A 16,886-nucleotide genomic window follows, 5' to 3' on the forward strand; every position below is an offset into this window, starting at 1 on the left:
AGGCAGAAAAATAAGCAAGAAAAAGGCAACAAAGAGGAGAAGATGAAACTACAGCGGCTTCGACAGTTTTCTCGCAACAACACAAGGACGATTAGGGCGTATTGCATTCCTTCACTCCACTGAAGTCCGCACAGTCCTCCCAAAGCCAGTATTCAAGATAATTGATTTTCCACACATTAATTGATAAAGTTGGTGTCACTTTGAAGACACTGACACAAGATGCACATTTACGTCCTGTGTCCAAGCTCTGTTATTGTCATCAAGTTTGTTATTTTTCACATGAAACGCTCACACACGGAGACGTCACGACAGAATAGAACAACACTGAGTTCGAGGCAGATAGCACAAGATGAATTTGTAGCTGGTTTGTAACCTCGTCTTACTAATAACATTTAATTCCCCCCTGATCCCACCTCAACGCACCTCCATGAATTAGACACAAGGTGTTTCGAAATAAGCCTTTCCAAGTGGGTGATTATTCGAAACCTTGGTGAGGCAGCAATCTCCCTTGACGGTAATTTTGTCCTTTTTAATTCATGAGCACATTCTCTACACTATATTCACAGAGAGAATACACAACTTTATAGTAATCTAGAGGTAACCTTTGTCTGGCACAGTGATGCAAATGACCACTGCTGCTGTATTTTGTTATCTCTTACCTCTCTGAGGCATTTCATTTTCTGTATTATCATTACACATGTGAGTTTCAGGTTCAGAAGGAAAAAAGCAGTAAGTTACACAGTTTGCACTAAGCTTATTTTAATTACTGTAGTATCTCAATTTTTGCTCTCATGGCACAGTCCTCACTGAAATGTACGGTACTGTGAAAGATATTAAAATCAAAATGAATATGCTAATTATCCTTTTTTATATTCAGAATCCTACAATGGTTTTATATTCCAATGACAACAGCACCATTATATGTAAGCTGTAATAAGCGTACGTGATTACTGATATTATAATGTGTGTGTATAATAATACAATAGGCCATTGTGCATAACTAAGCTAGAGATCTACAATATTGTCATCAGTAAACCATAAGTTTAACTCATGAGTGACCATATATAAAGTGTTAGTGAGTGCTCTCCAGTTCATTTTTAGGCTGTCTGCTGCCCACTGCCACTCGATGTCAATCTTCATTCCTTTTCCCAGACGCAAGTCTGTCGAAGATAGATCCCTCATATGTCAGAGCCACATAGACCATTTCCTAGAGTCCGCTGTGACTGTCAGGCTCCACGGACCATGAAAGCCGTATATGTGATGCCCGAAATTACCTCATTGCAGAATGCCACAGACTCCCACAATGGCGTGGTCACAACTATCCCTTCAAGATACACTAAGGGAAGCTCACTGACACTTTTAGGCAGTTCTTTGCCAACAAATATAGTGGAAGCTATTTCACATTCTCAGGCAGAAGCATAAAATAAATCCATTTTACAGTAGGTGGGTAGAAACTGAGTTGGGCATGAATTATCAGGTTAATGGTGTCCAGGACATTCAGTAGGTTAAATCATAGATTTTGCGATGAAGGATCATGTGTTTTTGGCATTTTAATGAGGCATTACAGCACCCACAAAATGCAGAATCAAAAATGTTGTAAATCTGTGTGAATTTCTGAATGTGGTCCAACATGTCAGCACTCAGTCTTATAGTCTGTCTTAACAAGAGGTATCTGAGGCAAGAGTGGGGAAGAAACCCAACTCTCTGTGGTACAATTATAGATGTGCACTGCAGTCACTTAGCCTGCTAATACACGGTGTGATATTAATTACTGTTTGTAAACAATGCACTTTGCAGAGATTATTGCATGCACTCGGCGTCCTCCATTTGTGTTTGGTAATTCTCACAAGTGATTAAGTGGTGAAGCTAGGACAGCTGTTCAAGATGAGTTCATTGGCATGTTTAATTAATTGCACTTGAGATAATTATTCAATCATTACTTTGATTAATTTTCTACGTCCCAGATAATGCATCAAGCGTCTGCTTGATGTCAATAGTGTGAAAGCAGGAGTAGAACAAGGCTAACCATTTTTGGGAGTTAGGACTAAATCCTGCTTTGTGGAGAAAATAAAGCCAACGTCAGCTGGCCATGATAGGGATTCATTATTATAGCTGCTGGTTTGAACAATGCTAATGCTCACTTAACAGGCATGCCATTATGGTCGTTCTAACACCCAACACCTGTGAGGGCTGCACTTTCTGTGTGTTTGCAACACATCAACAACACCCTGTCGCTGCTCACTTCAACGTTCTGAGTCAATTCTGTCTGCATTATGTTTGAAACATGCTTATTCTTCACCCCCTCAGATATGCAGGGTAGTGGCAACATCCAACTGAAGGAAAGCCAGGCAAATCGTTTGTGAGAGATCTTGTCAAACAGATTAATTCCCACCCTGGGCCTCGGGGTTCTGGACCGTTTTTCTGTCATGCTGCTTTGCCAGGCTCCCTCTTGATAATACCCCAAAGATAAAATTAATTGTGCAGGGAGATGTGGGATGGGGAGTATCTTAAAGGACCTTGAGCAACACATGAAGCTCTCTTTTTCTCTACGCTCCTCTGCATCTGAAAACACAGAAACAATCAAACCGTCAGAAGCATGACACATTGCACCAACGATCGCGAACTTTGTTAGGAAGTTTCTGGAAGTGGGAAGTTCTGAGAGAGATGTGAAGGGACAGAATCAACCCTCATGAAATATCCTTGTCTAAGAATGTCTATGCTCAAATTACCATCAAAGTGAAATCCTTCACTTCATCAGCAGTTTACAAAGGCGGCTGGAGCACCAATATTTGTCTACAACTATCAAGCTGCACATCTGCAAGTTTAGGAACATGTTCCTTCTTTCACTCAGAGCTCAAATGAACTGATGTGACAGCTGCATCCAATTCTGCACTGAAATCCAGACTCACAACGCAACAAGAACTAAAGCCATAATAGCAGCTCTTTGAGGCTGCATGAGCTTAATGCTACTGTCAGTATGCTAAAATGCTCACAATGGCGATGATGGCAATGCCATTAGTTTTGCAGGTATTTCGTCCGAAATTAAAATATTGGTCACATTGAAGAGTTGGGGGGTCACCAAAGCAATTGCAATTCATACATGAATGTCTGCACCAAAATTCATGACAATAGACCAAAAAATTGTTTAGACATTTTACTAAAAATCTCAAATGTCAACCTCATGGTGGCGCTCGAGGAAAATCCAGAGGACCACCAAAAGCCATTAGGATTCATCCTTCCAGGGCACCGACTGTCTGCACAAGATTTCATGGCAATGCATCCAACAGTCGTTCAAAATCATTCCTCCAGGAAATACTGCCCATTTAACTGCACTATACAGTATAGCAGTCAAATGCAGTCACACTCTAAGTGAAGCAGACCTTTCCCACAACCTCCTGTCACCGCAAACAGCTCAGAACATTAGCTAATCCCCGCTGTGACAGTGTGCGAGCGCACAATGTCTCTGTCTTTCATCACCACTGGCAAAAGCCACCAAAAGACCAATTTAACCAAGAAATCTTCCATAGAGGGCAAAGCAGAGAAGCAGGTAGATTGTGGCAGCTGCACTTTTTTTTTCCCTCAATAGCCCCTTGGCACCTGAGCTGCCACTGTCACCTCCACTGGCAGATGGTACAAATGAGCCTTTATATGCTGCTGCTTGACACTGTGACACTGAAACAAAAGTGTTGCTTTTAGTCCTGTCATAGTCAAAACACATCAGCGACTGCTTCAGAGGTGGATAGCGTTTGTACTACCACTAGAGCTTAAATCAGGGTTTTGTCGACTACTGTCTTTTTTGCTGTGACAAATGCAGACTCGAGTGACTTGGCTGTTGTCATTATTTGTGTATTTTTTTTTGCGGCGCACACTGAGACGGTGCTGTCAAGACAGTGCTGTATGAATAAGAGATGAGATCTTTGAATTGTTTGCTACTACAGAATGCACATTCGGTCCTTTGTGTGAGGATTCTCAGTGTAGTGGAAGCGGAGTCCAAGAATGTGACTGTGCTTACGGCAAAAGAAATTTATGTTTGGCAGTTTCCCTGGATATGCATTTGGATCTCATTTTAGCGAGCGCTTCACACACATACGCAGCGGTGCACAATCCCACATACACACTCACAGTCCCTGGGCAGCCCACATCCACCAGTTTTGAGCTCAAGTAGTCGCCGCTGTCACAGTGTGACATCATCAGCCGGGCTGGCGGTGTCCCAGTGGTGTCCTCTTTTGGAGCCAGAGATTTCCTTCAACAGAGCTCATCCTGTGACGCTGCTGTGTCACTCAGGGGCCCAGACAGGCAGTGCAGCAAGGATGACAGCACGGGAATGAGAGCTCAAGAGCAGGTAGAAACTGTTGACGGGACCCTGGGGAGCAATTATGAGTGAAGCCCATGGGTTTGCTCAAAGGAACCTTCGGCTTGTTTAAGTCTATCAAAAACACAGTTCAGACCCCTGTTAAGGGATAACAGTTCTTGTGAGCTGGCTAGGCACAAAAGTATGTTCGAAGTTCAACTGGTGCCAGAGTAATCATACACAAACTTCACGGGGTTGTCTGGAGTTTATCTTAAAAGTAAATTAAAACTATTTGGCTTTTCTGCCAGTAAAATCTCATCAGTCATCATCCGTGAATCTGCGACACAGTAAATGCAGTGACATGATTAACAAGCTGACCTCTTGTGAGCTTTTTGTATTGTTAAGCCTGTAAAAATCCAACAGGAATAAATTCAAAAGCTACCATTGACACACAAGACATCAGTCTCCATAAAATACCTGCAAATGATCACGGCAGACAGGTAATGGCTTGGAAGAGGACTCGGCTTGCTGCCCTGTGACAGACATTTCCAATTAAAAAGGGTAAATAACTTGAGATTCATCTATTTCACCCTGTCCCGAGATTTATCAGTCCATCGTACTTTAAATCTGTTCAACCCTGAAATGGCAATATCACAGATTTGGATTTCCTAGGCAAAGATAAAAGTCGTATAGTTCCAATAACCTCACACTCTTATTCAAATATCGCTGCCCTGTCTGCATTAGAGCTTTCATGAGGCAACCCAAGCGTGGGAGGAAACTAGTCATATCAGTACACCAACATGATATGAACAGTAGCTGGGACTGAGTTTGCAGGACTGTTGACTTTGTATTTAAGCAGCATACCAGGGCTTTTTCACTGTTTATTGTGGATCTACAGTTGTCCATAAGCATGAATGGGATCTAACAACTTAACCTTTCACCACCCGCTGTTCCATGTGGAGTGCTGGAACTATGTATATATTTCATTTGTTTTAACGTAAGTGGACTACTTCATTACTGTTGGACGACCCCAATGGAGCATAGCGTCAGTTCAGGCAGAGCACTGAAGGTGTGCTTGCATTACCTGATTGGCATCAGCTGTTTCATTCATGCCTCAAAATCAATGGCTCATTCACGGCCCCGTGGCTATCAGCTGACTAGTATCATCCAATCACAGTCATGTAAGCGTAGCCATTATAACTTCGCCTTTTTCTCTTCTACTCTGTCAACCCAACCTCCACCTTCTCTGTTATACTTTTGCTGTTTATTTAACTAAGGCGTTACACCTTAGTCAAATAACGTGTTACGCCTTAGTTATACAAATATCCATGTAAGTTTATTAAATTCTCGAACAGAATTCTTGTTATTGCTGAGATTCCTTGAGAGCCCCCTGAAAGAGCAGGGCGTTTCCCAACAAATCTATAAATGGTTAATTGCTTGACATGACTGAAATAGTAAAAATATCACTGTCACCACAAAAAAACAATTCTTACGGCCGCAGTTTCCTACACAAAGCAAACAGCCAGACTTTTTCTTCCCAAGTTAGCCAAAATTACCTGGCCCAAGCATGACCTAAATCTGGCACAGCTGGTTGCACAGACTAATGCAGCAGTTGTGATGAATGGGCCGCCTTTGGCCCAAAGCTTGCCCAAGTGCTAATAACTGGAGCTGATTCCGAACTTAAATTGCACCATTTCTGCATCCCCCAAAACCCGGCCAAACTTGGACCTCTGGTTCCAGAACACAACCGAGCGTGCAGCTATTGAGCTGCCACCAGCCCGACTGTAGATGAATTCTTACATTGCCTTTTTTGATTACCTTCAGCCAACATTAACAGAATGCCGCGTCATGATAGTGAGGACCATCCATAGGAGAAAAAAAAGCCCCCCTTTTTGTAAATAAAGTGACATGACTCATTAATGTGATGAATGACCGTGCAATTCCCTAGAACCTCAGCACCAAGCCCACACCCCCTCCTCAGCCCCCTTCAGGCCTCTTGTGGGCCATTCCGGGTGAAAGCCGAACATTTAAACGTGTGCCTTGTAAGTGCTGAGGCAAGCAGGTCCGCAGGCCAAATGGTTGCTCTTTTTAGCTGTTAAAGCTCCCAAGGACCCATTTCACTGTTAACATCAAATCATTAAATTCACCCCATACTCAGTCACTTAGAGTTATAGAGAGATGGACAGAAAGACAAAGAGAGAGAGTAAAGTTAAAGAAGAGATGAAAAAAAAGGCCATTGTCAGCTGTAAAGACTAAATAGGCCACATTATTAGGGTGGAAAAAAAATGGAATCAAAGCAGACAGTCCTCTCTTGTGCCATCTTGTCATCCACAAATGCAAATCACTGAGTGAAATTTTAGTTCATAAAGGAGGGGATCAATAAAAAGTGATGTGGCTAATGTGTCACTGTCAAAGCAGAGCACTTGAGATTATTCTGCCATATTAAAAATATGATTGCATCTTCAGCCGTGTGTGAAAATCTCAGATAGCATCAGACCTTAAACTGGTACGAATACACATTAAGGTGAAAATGAAACCTTTCTGGCAGATTTTTGAGTGGTTCCTATACCATGTTGTAGGGCCTTAGCAAAGTGGAAATGGTGAAATATGTATGTGTGCATGTCCATTTTGCATAAAATAAATTTTATAAAGACAAACTACCCGCAGCAGATGGTGTGGTCCTTTAGATGTTCAGTCTCGCAGGGTAAAGGTAACCTTAATGTACACAAATGTGTTCAGAGTTCAGCAATTCTGTTGTTTCATGCTACCTCAAGCAATTACAGTCTTCAGCTGTTTCTCTCAGTACACTGGGTACATTCAATGTTTGAGGAGTACTCCTCCATCTGATGTATGCCACCCCAGGGCTCACAGCAACTAACAGTCCACAATAATTTCAATAATATTTTTTTTTTGTAAGAAAATGTTGAATTATCGCTAATGTAGGTAAAATGCTCATCAGAGTGGTATGCAGAATATTCTCTGAAAAATATGCATTTTTAGGACTAACATGCATACTTGTGCTCCTGGGTGTAATTTTCCGTGATGCTAAATATTCACAGGTCCACACAAATTACTTTATACATCTAAATATGGCAGCACCATTGTATTGCTAGGCGTACTACATAGCACACTGCCCAAGTGCTGTTTACTTGCAATTATGTTCAAATGGAGACTGCTCATACAGTAGAATCTATTATAACCCCACCACTTTAAAGACACTTACAGAGGCGCTCTACTCGTGCTACCGCTGGCTGGCTGGCTGGCTGGCTGGACTTGGTTTCTATGGGAACCAAAGTGCAACACAAAGTCAGTAAAATGAGGATTCACATGCTGTGCACACAGAATAAGCAATATGAAGCAAAATAAATTGAAATCTATTAAAACTCGCAAAGGTGTACAGAGAGAGGAGCTGAATGATCAGGCTGTAAAGAGCCAGACACTGAGAGGAAGGGGAGCACACTTTGTTTAAAGAGAGATAGTTGGGAAAACAGAACTACATGGCACAGTGTACTCCAGGCGTGTTTGACTTTCCCACTTCCATTACTGTGAGTTCTGTAATCTTGATGTTCGTGGCAAGTGGAGAGATAGCAGGTGGAGGCCATCATGTTTCAACTCGTCTTAGTTGGGTACAGTACGAACTTGCAGCTGCACTGCGATCTTGGAATCGCTAAGATACAGTCCTGCATGCTCCTAGAAAGAGCAAAGAAATGACTTTATATCAGGCTGCCTCCTCTGTATTCAAACCTTGCACCTTCCACTGGCAATCAATTTCTAAATCAATCATCACAACACACAAAGAGCAATTTCTTCTATTTCTGTATATACTGTATATGCTGAATCTGTGCATGTGTGTGCCATTGCATTGGGTCATTCTACATTCGATTAACTTGATTCTGGTATCGTGCAACTTAGAGTACAAACACTGTGATTGACTGAAACATTACATGAAATGCACCTGCATTTAATAAGCAGCACGTAGTCCACTGCATGCTGCTTATTAATTAGTAACTCCAGTGAAACATAGTGCCAAATTTTCAGTCTGTACAGCATTCAGTTTCCCACTGCATGTGATTTTCTTTGTCTTGGACCCTGTGAATGTCTGCGTCTTTGTATCCCTGTATTTGTGATGTGTGCATGTGCATCAAATGAGGGCAAAGTGTGTGTGTGTGTGTGTGTGTGTGTGTGTGTGTGTGTGTGTGTGTGTGTGTGTGTGTGTGTGTGTATGTACTGTGAAGTTTGCAAAAGAAAAAAGTTGAAGCACCAGTCAGATGCCTCCCTCGAAGGGCCGGCTGTTTTTGGCAAAGCGCCCTTCTCACCCGCGTACATGGCATGAATAGAACAGAGACCAAATGTGTCCCTCCTTATGGTAGGTCAGACTACAAGGCAGTCCAGATTTTTCGGGGAGTTTATTACAAGGCTGAATCAAAAACTGAATTTCAACACAGTGGCATATGAAGCTTTTGCCTCAAGGGCCTGATTTCCTCGTTCTCTGGTGTTTTAACAATGAGGCTGTGCTTGACAGTCCAACTGCGGCAGTCATGTTTAAGTGGCCCTCAAGTTCAGCCTGTTTTGTGTTACACCGTTAAAAGCACCACACAGGATTTGGCTGGAACTCATGGGTGTCTGGCTTATGAAATCCAATAAGAACCCAAAACTCATCTTTGTCAACTTATTGATCGCTCATCCTGCAATAAGACATAACTAGATATACAGCGAAGTTATTGAAAGTCATGCTGCTGCAGTCTAACCTTTGTACACTAACAAGTGCGACAGCTTCGCCTCCAACTCACAAGACTTGTACCTCCATCTATGCCCACTACCAAACCACTCCATAGGGTATAAATCTGAGTTTCTGAAAGTCATCCGTTCATAAAGAAAGTCCAAAATAAACAAGCATTCGCCAACTTTGTTGTGCCCCTCAAGTGCACTCGGAGTTAACATTAAAGGTAAACATTTTAAAGTCAACCCAAGGACATATTGTGAATTTTTGGGTAAACCGCCCCCAAGATGGCACCTACCAAGCCATTAAAAAAAATACATTTTACAGCAAGGAACACAAAGCAATAAAAAAAGCCTATTTCTGGAAGAATTCTAAAAAATTTTTACATCCCATATTTGCTTGCTAGCACTCTTCTTCTTTCTTGCATTTAATGCTAAATGCTCCAACCCTGATTTCCAAAAAAAAAAAAAAAGCATTGGGACACCGTGCAAAACATCAAACAAAATGGGATCATTTGCAAGTTCTTTTTGATACATATTCATTGAAAACGGTATAAAGACATTATGTTTCATGTTTGACCTCATCAGCGTCATTGATTTTTGTAAATATATCCTTATTCTGAATTTGATGCCAGAAGGAATGCTCCAGAAACACCTTCCACAGGTCAACAGGTTCATTGATAACAGGTGATAGTGTCATGATTGTGTATGAAAGGGGCATCATTCATTCTCTTTTTTTTCTGTTTGACACAGTGTCTCAACTTTTTTTAACTTGGGGTTGGACATTTTGCTCAATCGATGGCCCCACTTTTTCAACAAAAAAAACATTGAATCTAAAATATTAATCAATAACTGTTGCAAAAAAGGATGAACTCTGAGTGTCCATTGTCATGCCAAGAAAAAGTCAACAAGATTTTGGTCAGAATCGATAAGCATGATGGAATATCATGGGATAATGTAGCCTCTAACTTTTGATCGTCTCAGTATTACTTTAGTTTAGCTTCTGCTCCAGCTGTATGAAATCAGACGTGCACCTGTATTTCCAAGACGACCAATCTGCCGCCACAGACGGGATGATCCTCTTAGTGCCTTTGCAATCTGAGACACTATTCCCACTACTTACTTTTGCCAATTTGCTCCCTGGAGCCCCTGAGTCCTTGTCTTCATTAAGGGAGTTCCTCATTGATCAATCACTGTCAGAGGAGTTGCTCTGTAATTGCACAGTGGTCTAATCATGACTGACGTCTCACCCCTCCCCCGCTCTGTCACAGGTCTCAGGAGAGAGAATGCTCCATGACTTTCACACCTTCGACCTCAAGGTAGGCCTCTCTAAGGATTTTACTCTCCTCTCTGTGGTTTGTCTTTAGAGCTATATGGTTTTATAATGGCTATCATAACTCAAATTTGAATATTGGTGGAGATGATGAGGACAGGTAAGTTAAGATGGGTGATGGGAGAATATCTAGTAGCCCCAGTGACATCACTGCTGTCTTTTTTTCCCTTTGATGATTTTGAGAAATTGTGCAACTCGACTTTCACTTATCATCACATGCATCCAAATATGCAACATCCCTGATTGGTTAACCATGATCTATACATTCAACCACTACAAAAAGTTGCACAATACAGTCAAACTGCAATACAATGGGGTTCCAGCTGCAGGGCTGCAGTTCCTGGCTTAAGTTATTAATATTCATCAATCATGCCAAACTGTCATGGTGCACTGATTGATATTTGCTGTAGGACTTGCGCCCCGTTTGTCACAGTCAGTGAATGGGCCCTTACATCTGCCAAATGTTTCACAGTGAATGTAAGACAAAACACAAGCCAGAACTGCAACAAATTTAACGGCCCTTGACGTCTTTACTGAGGCACGTACGGTATTCCGCCAGCAAACAATCTCAGAAACATGCCTTTTTAAGAACTTCAGTGGTTTAGTATGTTGTTCTTGTTGAAGCTGATGACTGATTTTCCGCTGTTGTTTTGTGCATTTGCTAAGTTTCCCTATCCCTTTGCTGAGCTTCCATTCAAGAATTTTCTCTCGCATGAAAACATGCACACATGCAGATGTACACCACAGACACATCTAGTACATGGCACAGAGTAGCGTCCATCAGTCCAGTATGTTACAGACAAGTTCAAGTGTTTACAAATCCAAGTGTTGAGTCCTCTCAGCTTTACCCATGAGGTCTTGATTTTTTTTGTCTAAACTTGCAAACAAACGTAGTTATGAGAACTAGCCGCCTCTCTTGACTTCCCCTCGTTGAGATCCAGTGAAATGTCTCTGTTCTGACACTCTCACACTCTCAAACTGCTGTACTTTTCTCAGTCCTCTCCAGAGTTAAGCAGTGAAAGTTGGAGAATAGCAGCTTTGAACAGCCGCAGTATCAATGCATAGATAGAACCAGATAGTGAGAGCTTGGATTCACACCAGTGCATGCTCATAAAATGACTTTATGACCATTTAGTTTGTGTATTGTCCATGTTATGCAGATCATCTGCTGCAGTGCTGCATAAAGATAACCTTTGTTTAGCTATGAACTACACAATATGATGTTTTTTCATCTTCTTCTCGAATAATTCGGCTGAAGTGGTGACGAGCAGCTGATCATGGGACAGAAACAAGGCGGCGTGTTTCACAGCCCATGTTTTAGCCACAGGATGTAAAGGAGGATATTAAAAAATTGCTGCATGCAGTTAACTTTTCACAAATGCAGCACGCAGTCAGAAAGACGGCAAGTCAGTTTGCCATCAACTCCTTAATCTGCGCTGTCACACCAACACACATATCTTTGGAGAACGAATTGGAAAAGATGCAAAACGATGTTAAAAAAGATCAAGAGCGATTTTCCGGATTGAAATTGATATCTCTGCCATGATATTAGATCCACTGGGATGCAAAAGTTCTGAAAACTTGATGTGATTTTGTAAAATGATTTGTGAGCCTCCCATTTTTTTTTTTTTTTTTTTTTTTGAAAAAGAGGTTTCACGCCGTTTTGATAGCGCAGATTAGTCTCGGTCCTCTTGTGATCTTACATTAGCACAAGGTTATTCATGCTTACAAACGGTGATTGGACTGAATGCCTACTGGACCTGCATGAAGTACAGTGTGCATGTAAACATATAAAATTCTGATCTCAACAAATTAATATTTCAGATGATTTTGATTGTTAAATTGCAGTTGGCCGCTCACGTGGGGTTCTTACGCATGCATGTACATGACATGATCCGTCATCTCTAACAGAGGGCATGGACACAATTGCAAATACCCCCTCCCAATATGCTAATGCTTTATCCCGCACCGTATTTCATGCAAATGCCTTTCATCGCATATTTTCAAATGCCATTTATATGACAGCTGTAGCACAAGCATCCATAATGCTTTGACTAAGGGGGGAAATTGCAACATGGACCTCAGTCATTGTGAATTCTGCCCACAGTCAGAATAAGAGAAAGTCAGGAACGCTGAACCTTCCCTCCTGCAGAACATGATTGTTTTATTAAGGATTATATTAAAATTGCTTTTTCAGCTTTTGGATCTGGTGGGGATAATTCTGTGTTACTTTGTACAGTTTCCAAATGACAGGCATAAGCAGTTGGTCAAGTAGGGAAATAGCTATATGTACACATAGTTATAGAATTTATAGACTATGCTTAACGCTAATGACGCGTAGAAAAACCCTGAGTAGATTTTGTTTGTTTGTCCGCTTGTAAAATCCACACAGCCACAGAACTATAACTTCAATACAACTTAGAGAAAAAGTGAGGTATTTCCCTATGCGACTGCAGGCACCTTGGCATTTACTAATCCCGCTATGTCATTGTCTGTAACGCTGTTCAGGTCCATGTACTAGGAGGAAAGTTTTAAATTTAAAATGTAATCAGCACAATCACCACAAGCAATCAGTTCCTCTTCATTTCACCTGATCGAGCCCCCCGCTAAAACGGGTCTGTTAAATAGAGCATCTTATCAGGCCTGGATTAAGTTTTGACTTTGATTAACATCTGTAGTCGCAGTGTAGAATGTCAGAGTTCAAGTTTGAGGAAAATATGAAAATGCAAAAGCGCTAGGTGTCATTATCAAGCAAGAATTCCTTAATCACTGTGGCTCAGGCGTTTGGTCTTTACATTTGTTTAGAAATTTGAGCCATCGAACATCGAAAAAGTTTGTTAAAGCTAAAGGAAGATTTTGTGAAATGCACTTATTCGCTTTCTTGCTGAGAAGATGAGAAGACATGCACAGCAATTGTGATGTGTGTGTGTGTGAGCCTGCAGACTTGTCTTCTCTGTAATTTATTGTCAGCCATTTCATTTCTAGTGTGATATCTGTCAAAAGATACAAGCCTCCGTATGACTGCGATGCTTATGCATACACGCAGCTTCGCTCGTTCTACAGTAAGTATCTTACTCCTCATGTCTGCACAGTAAAAGTCAAGCTGGAGCCAGCAGCCAGTTAGCTTAGCACAAAGGCTATAAATAGGGGGACCCAGCTGGCCTTGTTTTGTCTGAAAGAGGCGAAATCCATCCATGAGCACTTCTACAGCTCGCTAATTAAGACATTGTATCTCCTTTTTTTAATGCATGCAAAAACCTAAGTGTAATTGTGTGTTCAGAAAGAAAGCAGTGTGATATCATACAAAGTCGATGTGAAGGCACAACTGGATGCTGGAGGCGGACTGACGCAAACTGTGCAGATGTGTCTGAGGGAAAAATTCACACATATGCCAGAACTTTATGAATCTGATTCATAAACATAGAGAGATAGGAGGAAACAAGCTGAACAGGCTTGTTGAGACAGCAGGGGAGACAGTCGGCTGCCAACGAAAGCCATGAGATGACCTTTACAGCACAGCTGCACACAGACCTGTCAATCATGAATGACAAAACGCATCCCTTCCACCCCGAGTTTGAGGTGCTCCCCTCAGGACAATGCTATGGAACAGATCTACAAGGGTTCTTTAATCCAAATGCAATTCACGTGGTCAAACTGTGACGTAATGTGTAGCATGTGTGAGACTAAACGCAATTTTCCTGTCTCAGCTATTGTAAGTAGAGAAGCTGGGGGACATGACAGAACTGAAGTTCCCTGCAGGGTTAGTCTGAGGCTGAGCTGAACAAACTCACAAAAGGTACACTCCCACTGTTGCTAGCAAGCTCACAGCTAATGTTTGGAGGGCACTGGTCCCAGTCAGATACAAACTGTTAATCAATGAGCTTTAGGGGTGCTGGTAGGCAGATTTTCCAACCTTCAGACAGAGCCAGGATAGCTGTTTTTCTCCCTGTTTGTCTTTGCTCAGCCAAATTAACCAGCTGCTGACTTCAGCCACATATTTACCGTACTGACGTGAGAGTGGTATTAGTCGTCTCATCAAACTCTCAGCAAGCACAGAAAAAAAGAGAGCGGCGGAGAGCACACGGACACGACTGAGAACAAATGGCTTCAAGAGACCATCATACTGTGACACAGGTGCACTTGCAGGTGCTGGCGCCACCTGCACACCTGCCCGCGACAGAGAGAAGCAGAAGCGCGACACAGAATCGCACAGAACACCGCACGGCATGTGTGCTGAATTGGGTTTTTGTAGCGTCAGTGGCAAACCTGCCATGAAATTAATTTTCCATTTACCAGAGACTTAAATTTGTCAGCAATTTGTAATTTGAGACCACAAACTCACTCACCATTGTCTGTCCACACGGCTTCAACGGGGCATGAATTTGTGTATTTTGTATTGGCTGCAGGAGCTTTGCCATGTTTTGATTGTTGAATGAATGAATCTCAAAGTGCTAAATATTGTTTTCCTATTTATGTGGGTAATTGTTTTTAGATAAACGGGGCTGATACGGCGTGGCAAGTCAATCAGCTTTAAGACTTGATTCAAATCATTTGGGAAAATTAAAACGCGTCAAAAGTACTGTATTTGCTGTTCCATCCAAAGTTCATAATGAAATCCACAGCGAGCAGTGCTGACTGACCAACTGTAAGCATTTTGCGAATTTCAATGTCACTACAGCTGAGCTCATTTGGGGAAAAGCAAACCAAGCACACAGAGGCCACATCCAGACATAATAAACTGTCGCCGTGTTCACAGAGGCATGGAGAGGTGAGAACACCTCCCCAGCACATCCTCAGACGCATCTGTGCCCAGGCCCCTCAAATGATGCTGCTTTTGCGGAGGAAATAGGTCAGCCGTGAATACCTGGCTCCTTCCATCTCAAAAAATCCTTTAACACACTTAATTAAGAGTGTAACTGTGTGGATTTGTTGCGTGCAAATTAAAAAATGCTGACTTTTTTCATTTTGTTGCTCAAAGCTGTTGTTGAGGAGCTGTACGAGTGCATGTCTTTCTCAGATATTTCATTTTTCCATGAATCTTAAATTTTAGAAGCCGCTTCATTAGGAACTGTAAAGGCACAATAATGCCAACTCGGCCCACATTTAGACACTGCCAACTTGGCCTTCATTTAGACACTGAATCATTCAGATTGCACCGCTGTGATTGCTTAATTAAATGCTCAGCTGTGTAATGACTTTGCTCGAAAGGGAATTAAACGTCTAAATGCTGCAGAATCCGCGTTGAGCTGAACAGAAATCAATGGGACATAGTGCTGGAACCCAAGGTGTTTTCCGACTTGTTTAGGGTGAACGTTTGGTATTGATGCCGTCCCTCAGTCACTGAGTCAAAAGCTCATTCTTCTTGGTCTAAAGCATTGATTGGTGGCATACAAACAGTGTGCTTACTTTGTGCTTTCTGCAGAGGTCTAGGAAGGGAGTTTAAAATGCCTTCCAAGTCAGCAGTGTATGTAAAGCCGCATTTATATTTAAAGAGGTGAAACTGCAAACAACATCATCTATTCTGAGGGACCGTAAAAACAACACATACATGCGAAAAGCATATTCACATCCGCAACCAGTCTTCTTTATATCCAGTTTTGAAAACTTTTCTCTGTGGATGGCAATGCTGGTCTGTTGCTCCACTGCTTTGGTTTACCCAGAAATATTTCAACATCCACCAGACGGATGGGCACAAATTTTTCTCTGCAGATATTCATGTTTTCAAGATGATGAATCCAATTGATGATGAACCCCTGACTTCTCCTGTAGTGCCACCATGAGGTTCACATTTGTCTTTTTCATTGGGACGTCTGGACGACTATCAAATCTGGCGCAGACATCCCTGTCCCTTCACTTTTCATCCACAGATGGGTGACAAATTAAAGGAAAAGCTAAAGTGCCTTAGTTCGCTGAAACTGGCAGTAGACAAGTTTTTTGCTTTAATGTGTCATTATGAAGTACATGTTGATTGCACAGCGTAATGGCTATAGAATAATGACACCATCACCGTTTAGATTGTTTCTCTAATAAGCCTCACTTTCACTATGCAATTCTGTCTGCTACTGGGTACGATCTCCTGGGAAAACGGAGGCTGACTGCCGATCCAGTCAGGCTGGCACCATTTCTATCTGTTTTCATGTCTCCATTATGGACTAAATGAATGAATGAACTCATGCTTTTTCTCCTAATGTTTTCTTCCACTCCCCCCTCCACCCTGACGCCAACCCCTGCAGTTTGCGCGAATCAATACTTAGACAATGTTGTTTTTCCATATGAAAGTACGACAATTTCTCTTTACCTCTTCAGCGCTTCTTTCTTCTCTCTTATTTCCAAAGTGCTGTTGATTGTTTCTTCACCAAAATTTTGGAAACAGATGCAGCGTGCCCTGTATTTTTAAGACTCGGGGGTAAATGCAAAGCGATGTGGTTGTGTTTGAGGCAGTGGCGCCATCAGTAATACCAGTTGTAAACACTAGGGGGGTTGAAAAGTTGACTGTCTCCACTTTAAGATGTGGTCCACCACAAGCCTCCAGAACAGTATTTC

General features: G+C 41.9%; 1 protein-coding gene across 1 annotated transcript in view; it reads left to right on the forward strand.

Moving 5' to 3' along the window:
- LOC139351284 (receptor-type tyrosine-protein phosphatase delta-like) overlaps positions 1-16,886 on the forward strand; it is a 349,795-nt gene that overhangs the window by 157,727 nt on the left and 175,182 nt on the right. Inside the window, exon 8 of the mRNA XM_070993096.1 lies at positions 10,282-10,329. The gene's annotated coding sequence lies outside the window, so the exon portion shown is untranslated. The remainder of the gene's footprint in view (positions 1-10,281; positions 10,330-16,886) is intronic.

The sequence above is a fragment of the Chaetodon trifascialis genome, chromosome 23 (genome assembly GCF_039877785.1).
Source record: "Chaetodon trifascialis isolate fChaTrf1 chromosome 23, fChaTrf1.hap1, whole genome shotgun sequence".
Classification (NCBI taxonomy): Eukaryota; Metazoa; Chordata; class Actinopteri; order Chaetodontiformes; family Chaetodontidae; genus Chaetodon; species Chaetodon trifascialis.